Raw genomic sequence first — 7588 nt, forward strand, 5'->3', positions numbered from 1 at the left:
TATTTTACTTTTTTATTTTAACACTTATTTTACTTTTTTATTTTACTTTCTGGTTCTCTATATTCATATTTTTTATTTTACATTTTTATTTTGTGCACATGTATATATTTTGTATATTTTTATTTTGTGCATAGAGGAGTAGTTAGGGGTAAGTATAGGGTTAAGGCGGGGGGTAGGCTTAGGCTTAGGGTGGGGTTGGGGTCAGAGTTAGGCTTGGGTGGGCATTTTAGATAGTTAGCTAGTTTAGAGAGGAGGGTGGGAATTTTCTGTGAACAAAATGTGCAGCTCGGCTCAGGGGGCTCCGAACCCTGAAGTGCTCCAAGCAGGAGACGGCCAAAGCTATTATGGTGAGTGATGGGTGAGTGAGGGACCCCCATGGGGAGGGAGGGGCAGAGAGGGGCTTTGGGCATTTGCCGGAGAGGAGGACCCTTCTGGCTTAGGGGTTGCCAATCCCCTGGAAAGACAGGTCTGGCGTTTGGGGTCAGAGCCGTCCTCTGGAGACCCCCAGAAGGAGCTGGCTTTCCTCCTCTGCTCTCTTCCAGCGAATCTTTGGCCACTTGGAGCGCTTCAGGGATTGCCCCCTGTGCCTGGCCTTGGCCTTGGAGGCCCTCCTCCAGCTGAGGTGAGTGGCGTCTTTGGGGTGGGCGGGGTTGCGGGGTGGGCGGGGTTGGGGGCAGAACTCCAGAGGGAGCTCCGGGTTGGGCAAGAGCAGGCAGGAGGGAGAAGGGGGCAAGGGAGGAGGCAGCGTCTAACCCCTTCCAGCTTCATGAGACCCCATTTCAGCTGTGATATGGTCAGCGCTATCCTGCATAGGACACTGGAAGCTGTTTTTGGGGGTGCAGAAAAGGAGGAGGACAAAGAGCTATGTCCTCTGCTTTGACATCCCTTTGCACATCTCTTTCTTCTTCTTACACCCTTGCAAGATTTAACCCAGCACTCAACTTCTCTTCTCTATTTTCCTGGAGGAACTGAAGAGGCACTTCCAGAGCCCGCTGGGGGGGGGTCTCCTCCTGGAAGCCCCCAATGCTGGCACCCTCCTCCAGCTGCTCACTGTAAGGGTCCTGATGGCATCAGGAGTGGGTTTAGGGTTGCCCCCCCCCCATTCCTTACCCAACAGACTGTCCCATTTCTGAGGCACCAAGTCCCCTGTCCCGTTTGGCCCCCAATTTGGCCCAAGACCAAAACTGGCAACCCTCATGGTTCAGGAGTGCCAGGGACTCCATGATGGAGGCTGTGGAGGGCCGCTTTGGCCCAGACTGGCCCCTGACTCTGAGACGCTGTCTCTTCCCGCAGGACCTCCGATATTACGCCCTTTGGGGAAGTGAGGCAGAAAGGAAACTGATGGCTGTTTCACAAAGATTCTCCCACCTCAGAGTAAGTATCGTGCCTTCCTGTATTCATTTCTTTGGTTGTTTCCATCCCCCCAAGAGCACATCTCCCAGCGACTTTTAATGCAGAAGATGTGGTGTGTGTCCCTGGATGCCAGGATGAGGCCAGAGGCTTTTTCTGCCCCCTTTCCTGGTGCTGTCCTTCCACCTCTGCCCAGGGAAGTCCTCTGAGGCAAAGGATTGTGCCCAAGCCATAGGGAGATCTGTCCTGCCTGGAGTGGGGCTGCTTCTGTGCTCTCTCTCTCTTTTTTTAATAAGATATTTATTGAGATTTTTTAACATATTACAATAAAAATGGAAAAAGAAAAAGAAAAATACAAAATAAAAACAGTTAAAAACACATTAATTTTCCGCTTCTTATTTTCCTTAAGCTTATTTCCCCGGACCTCCTCATACCTCCCTTTTTTGTATTCCACTTAGATTTATTAGTTCAGCAAATCCTTACCATTAAGCTTTTACCCATTTATAAGCTTTTTTTCATATTCTCTTAAAGCATTACAGCTAGAAACCACTTAATTTCTATCCAACATCATTCTAACATTCATTAATTTTACAATATTTCTGTAAATAATCTTTAAATTTCTTCCAATCTTCTTCCACCGACTCTTCTTCCTGGTCCCGGATTCTGCCAGTCATTTCTGCCAATTCCATATAGTCTGCTTCTGTGCTCTCTTGCACCCATCCAGGGTGGGGTTTGTAGTGTCATCTGATCCAGACATTTATTTCCTCTGCAGAACACAGTAATTCGTCCGGAGCGGGCCTGTTTCCGGCAAAATCTGAAAGAAGGTAAGCCCCACACCTTGGGGACAGCAAATTCCCTTGTCCCTTGTTTGCCCAAGACACATCTCCCAGGTCTTCCTGCTGGGAGTCCTGCAGGACCTGCTCCATGCCTGGCAGGCCTTTCCCATGAAGGCAGGTCCACACCATACACGTAAAACATGGCGCGTACATCCACCCACCCTAAGTCCTGGAAATTGTAGTTTGTTAAGGACGCAGGTGGCACTGTGGGTTAAACCACAGAGCCTACTCAGTACATAACACTAGGGCTTGCTGATCAGAAGGTCGGCAGTTCGAATCCCCATGATGGGGTGAGCTCCCGTTGCTCAGTCCCTGCTCCTGTCAACCTAGCAGCTCGAAAGCATATCAAAGTGGAAGTAGATAAATAGGCACCGCTCCAGCGGGAAGGTAAGCGTCGTTTCCGTGCACTGCTCTGGTTCGCCAGAAGCGGCTTAGTCATGCTGGCCACATGACCCGGAAGCTGTACGCCGGCTCCCTCGGCCAATAAAGCGAGATGAGTGCCGTAATCCCAGAGTCAGCCACGACTGGACCTAATGGTCAGGGGTCCCTTTACCTTTACCTTAAGGATGCTGGCAATTGTGGCTCTGTGAGGGGAAAACAGTTCTCAGGATCCTTTGGGGGAAGTAATGTACTTTGGATGTGTTTTAAATATATGGTGTGGATCTGACATAAAAATTTTAGGACAGCACAATATGAGACTGTAGCAGCAGTGGAGGAAGCCTCATGGGCACCTGGGGCAGCGTGCCCAGGGGCAGGGCAAACCACCCATAGGGGTGGAGCAGGGCACACGTCGCCCATAGGGATGGAATGGGGGCACTCAGCCTCCCATGCCGTCCCTATGGGTGCCACAGCACGCCCCATCCCTATGGGCACCGTGGTGCGTTCCGTCCCTATGGATGCTGCGCACCCCATGCCCTGTCATCCCATGCTGTCCCTATGGGCGTCGCATGCCATGGGGAGTGCGGTGCCCAAAGGGACGAGACGGGGGTGCGGTGCCCATACAGGATGGGGCGCCCGGTGCCCAAAGGGACAGGGTGCACAGTGGGGCATCAGCTGCCCTACAGCTGGGGGGGGGGAGCAGTGGGCCGACAGGGTAGCCTGCGGGCGCCGAGACACATGGCTCATGCGCGCTGCAGGTCCCATGGTGATGAGTGCTGGCCACCATTTTGTCACCCCCTGTCAGAGTGACACCTGGGGTGGGGCAGGCCACCCCACCCCCCATCCCCACCCCTTCCTACGCCCCTGCTGACAGGCTCTCCCAGCTGGATAAACAGGTCTTTACCACAAGTGCCTACTTTGCTAGAGTTTTAGTATTGCTTATCTGCTGTTTCGGTTTTTTAAACCGGTTTTAATCACCTTACGCGTAAATCACCTTGAGATGGTTAACAACAACAATTATATCAGCTACATTAGGCAAGAGCTGCTTCTGTGATTAAAAATGTGTTTTATGGCTTTTTTCAACAACTGAAAGGAACTTCAAGTGCCCTGAGTTCTGACCTGCTGAGCCTGTGAATAAGCCACTGAAGTATGATTTTTGGTCTCTATAAACTTATTCCTTTGGTGCCAGATGCAAACATGGATCTTTTGACTGATTAATACGGAAATCATTTTTAATCAGAAGACATTTGGGAGGTATTTTCCCAAGGCTAGTTCTTGTTCAGTAGAAACATTTCACATTCCTATTGCTTCGAAAGGGAGTTAAAGAGACATTTAGATTTCTTTGGAAGGGAGACGTGTATTTCTGGTCTTAAAAGCAGTGCTACTGCCACCCATGCCTGAAGCGGAAACTTTGACACGCAAGGAGTACCCGCGTGGCCTATTTCTCATCTTCCCACTCAACATCTTCAGCTGCACATCAGCAGATGTGATCACTCTCAGCGTGGGCTGCGAGAACGCCAAGGGCAAGTTTGATTCCATAGTCAAAACCTGAGCATGAAGGCAGAGTACGAACTTGCCCTCTGAGGTGCTTACCCTACGCTGAGATGCTTTTAAGCTCAGGTACCTGCCAGATAATTTTAATTATATCCTGCTTACCCTAAGGTAAAATACTTTTGTCAAGTTAAGAGCAATTTCCTTGTATGATCTTGAGATGAAACTCACCTCGAAAGTGTATGTTGGGAATGAGTCAAACAGTTATAGTGGGTGATGGATTACAAGCAACCATTGGCCTAGGAGCAATTTACCAGTAGATAGCTGGTAATCGTTTGCGCATTTGTGGATGAGAACCTCACCGCACAGACACAGCCAATCAGAAATCCAGGGAAACGGGTTGTGGGCAAATGAGCCTTGCTACCCGTGCCTTCCTCCTAGCACGTTTCTCCCTTGCATCCTGAGTTCGAGTGTCTTCAAAGCCCCAGGACAACCTTTGGTAAAGGCTGTTCTCCAACTGGAGCGCTCACAGGCCAGTGTTTCCCAATTGTTGGTGTTTATACTACATTGTTTAGATTTGCCTTGAGACAGTCTTTAAACCTCTTTTGTTGACCACCAGCATTACACTTTCCATTTTTTTTTTTGGGGGGGGGAGTTTTTATTATTAAAATAATTCAGCATTAATACACACATATTGTGAATATACAAGCATACAAACATACATTTCATACAATCCTTAAAAATGTTCAAACATACCTACACTCAATCCCACAGATAATTCCTTTTCCCATCACCATCCACCACCCCTCACCCCACCTTTGTGTTAGACTTCCAATCTACTCAACTGCAATTTATTTCCACTTCCATTACTTTCTTCCACACACCTTTAACCTAATATCATGCTTCTTTTTCTGTTACACATTGTTATCCATCTTATTTAGTATATCAGTATTTAAAACAGAACTTGTTTATTCTAATAGGAGTCCTGATTTTTCAATATGGTTTTGCAAGTATCCTTTAAACACCTTCCAGTCCCTGTCTATCTTCTCTTTTGAGATCCTTCCAATTTCTCCCATTGTTTTGGATATATTGTAATACTCCAATAATTTGGCAAGCCATTCTATTTTTGTCAGTATAATGCCACTTTTCCAATTTTTCGCAATCAAAAGCCTTGCGGCTACTGTTGCGTATAAATATAATGTCATGTCTTCTTCCTTTAGACTTCCTGGTACTATTCCCAATAGAAAACCTTCTGGTGTTTTCCTAAATGAATATCTGAACATTTTTTTCATTTCGTTATATATTGTTTCCCAAAATTGTTTGATGTTTAAACAATTCCACCATATATGCATCATAGTACCTATTCCAGTGTTGCATCGCCAGCAGACATCGCTACAATTTTTATTCATTTTTGCTGTTCTTTCAGCTGTTAAATACCATCTACGCTTTCCATTTTTAAGTTCGGAATAGAGTGGTTGCTTTGGAAGACGATTATCAGGCATCTGCACAACATGACCAGTCCAACAAAGTTGATGTTGAAGAATCATCGCTTTGACACTGGTGATCTTTGCTTCTTCCAGTACACTGGCATTAGTTCGCCTGTCTTCCTAAGTGATGTGTAAAAATTTTGTTCAGCTTGTGAAAAACTTCCCTATGTACTACTGGCAAAGTGGGTGTCCCCCATCTTATACTGGTGCAGCTGATTCGTCTTGCCTAAGTGCTGAACCTTACATTTGGAGTCCTTATTGAAATTCATGTTGTTAGTTTTGGCCTAGTTCTCCAATCTGTTAAGTTCATCTTGAACCCTGATTCTTTATTCTAAGTATTAGTTATCCTTTGGTGTCATCTACAAATTTGATGAGCATCCCCTCAATTCCTTTGAGGAGTTGAGCAGGGGCAGGTCAGTCATAAGGGACAGTAAATGGATAAGAGATGGGATTTACAAGGTTGCCCGAGGCTTGGATGAGATGAAGGATTTTGTGCCTCTCTCACATCCAGAAATGCCATGCATGAAATTTCCACTATTTGCATTATCAATAAACCCCCTGTCCCCCCCCCCAGTCTTCTGTTGGGCTTTTGAATGAGGCTGAGGCAACCATTTATTAAAATTCACTTGTTAGACTAAGAATGCAGCCTGTTTCTATAAACCGTTGGAGCAACAAGGTCTCCTGGTTCTCACATTACATACCATGCACGACAGAGTCTCACATTAGCAAGGCCCAATTAAACCAAGCCGTTGATTAAACAAGCCAATGAGAGTAATTAGCTTAATTAGATTCTTTCCAGAATGGTGCTGGACTATTGTAGAGAGGCAGCGAAAGAATAAAGCGAATCAAACTTTTCTTCTCCTCCTCCTTCTCCCGAAGTAATTAGAATTGGCTGGTACAATTTTTTAACTCACAGGTCTGAATAGTGGCTCAGGGCATTGTGGTGGGGGAGAGAATGATTAATGAAGGTGAGGATATGGAAAGCAAACAAAAAGAATGGAATGTATCTCAAATGAATGAAGAGGAGGCAGCTTTGGTAAGAAACAGCATCTTATATCCTGCAGCGGTTGCTAAAGTGTCTGTCTCAAGTACGCAGCATCGACACTGCTTCGTTCGGAAGAGGGGATGTCGCCCCCCTCACCTTTATTCTTACATTGTTTTCTATTCAGGTGTAAATTCAATTCCGTTAAAAGAAGACCCCCCCCTTCAGGAGCACATACAAGCTCAAAGATCTGGTCTGTGCATGCACTAAAAGTGTTTTCACATCTATCAGTGTATTCTACGATACAAAACAATAACCTTTATTGCCATTGTCCCATACAGAACAACGAAATTGAAAAATCTACACAAAACATTCAAAACCCAACAAGCCTGCTATCCCAGCCTGGTTAGCCCCTTAAAAACTCTGATACCCCATTTTTAAATACAATATACTCCCATAGAGACTCCTTAAAGTAAAGGTAAAGGGACCCCTTACCATTAGGTCCAGTCGTGGCTGACTCTGGGGTTGCGGCGCTCATCTCGCTTTATTGGCCGAGGGAGCCAGTGTACAGCTTCCGGGTCATGTGGCCAGCATGACTAAGCCACTTCTGGCGAACCAGAGCAGTGCACGGAAATGCAGTTTACCTTCCCGCTGGAGTGGTACCTCTTTATCTACTTGCACACTGACGTGCTTTCGAACTGCTAGGTTGGCAGGAGCAGGGACCGAGCAACGGGAGCTCACCCTGTTGCGGGGATTCGAACCGCCGACCTTCAGATCTGCAAGTCCTAGGCTCTGTGGTTTAACCCACAGCGCCACCCGCGTCCCTCCCAAGAAGGCTTAATTGACACCAATTCTGTGGTCATTTAGGAAGGATATTGCACCAATTCTGTGGTCTCTCAAGAAGGATATTGCAGCCGGTGGTATCTAGGGCAGCTCCTGGTTTTTCGCCCCCCGTGAGTCATCTGTGAGGGCAACCAGGGCAACTTCCATGATGGATTTGGCCCTGAAGCTTGCTTGAAATGCATCGTACTGAAAACACACTCGCTCAGGTAGGTAAGATTTGC

General features: G+C 46.8%; 1 long non-coding RNA gene across 1 annotated transcript; it reads left to right on the forward strand.

The window, feature by feature from the left end:
- The first annotated feature begins 465 nt into the window (after nucleotides 1–465).
- LOC310707765 lies at nucleotides 466–1508 on the forward strand. Its single transcript, XR_014526727.1, has 3 exons — nucleotides 466–622; nucleotides 763–1052; nucleotides 1294–1508. It is a non-coding gene; the product is annotated as an uncharacterized lncRNA (long non-coding RNA).
- The last annotated feature ends 6080 nt before the right edge of the window (nucleotides 1509–7588 follow it).

Source organism: Podarcis liolepis (genome assembly GCF_965112155.1).
Source record: "Podarcis liolepis genome assembly, chromosome: 5".
In the NCBI taxonomy this organism is placed as follows: Eukaryota; Metazoa; Chordata; class Lepidosauria; order Squamata; family Lacertidae; genus Podarcis; species Podarcis liolepis.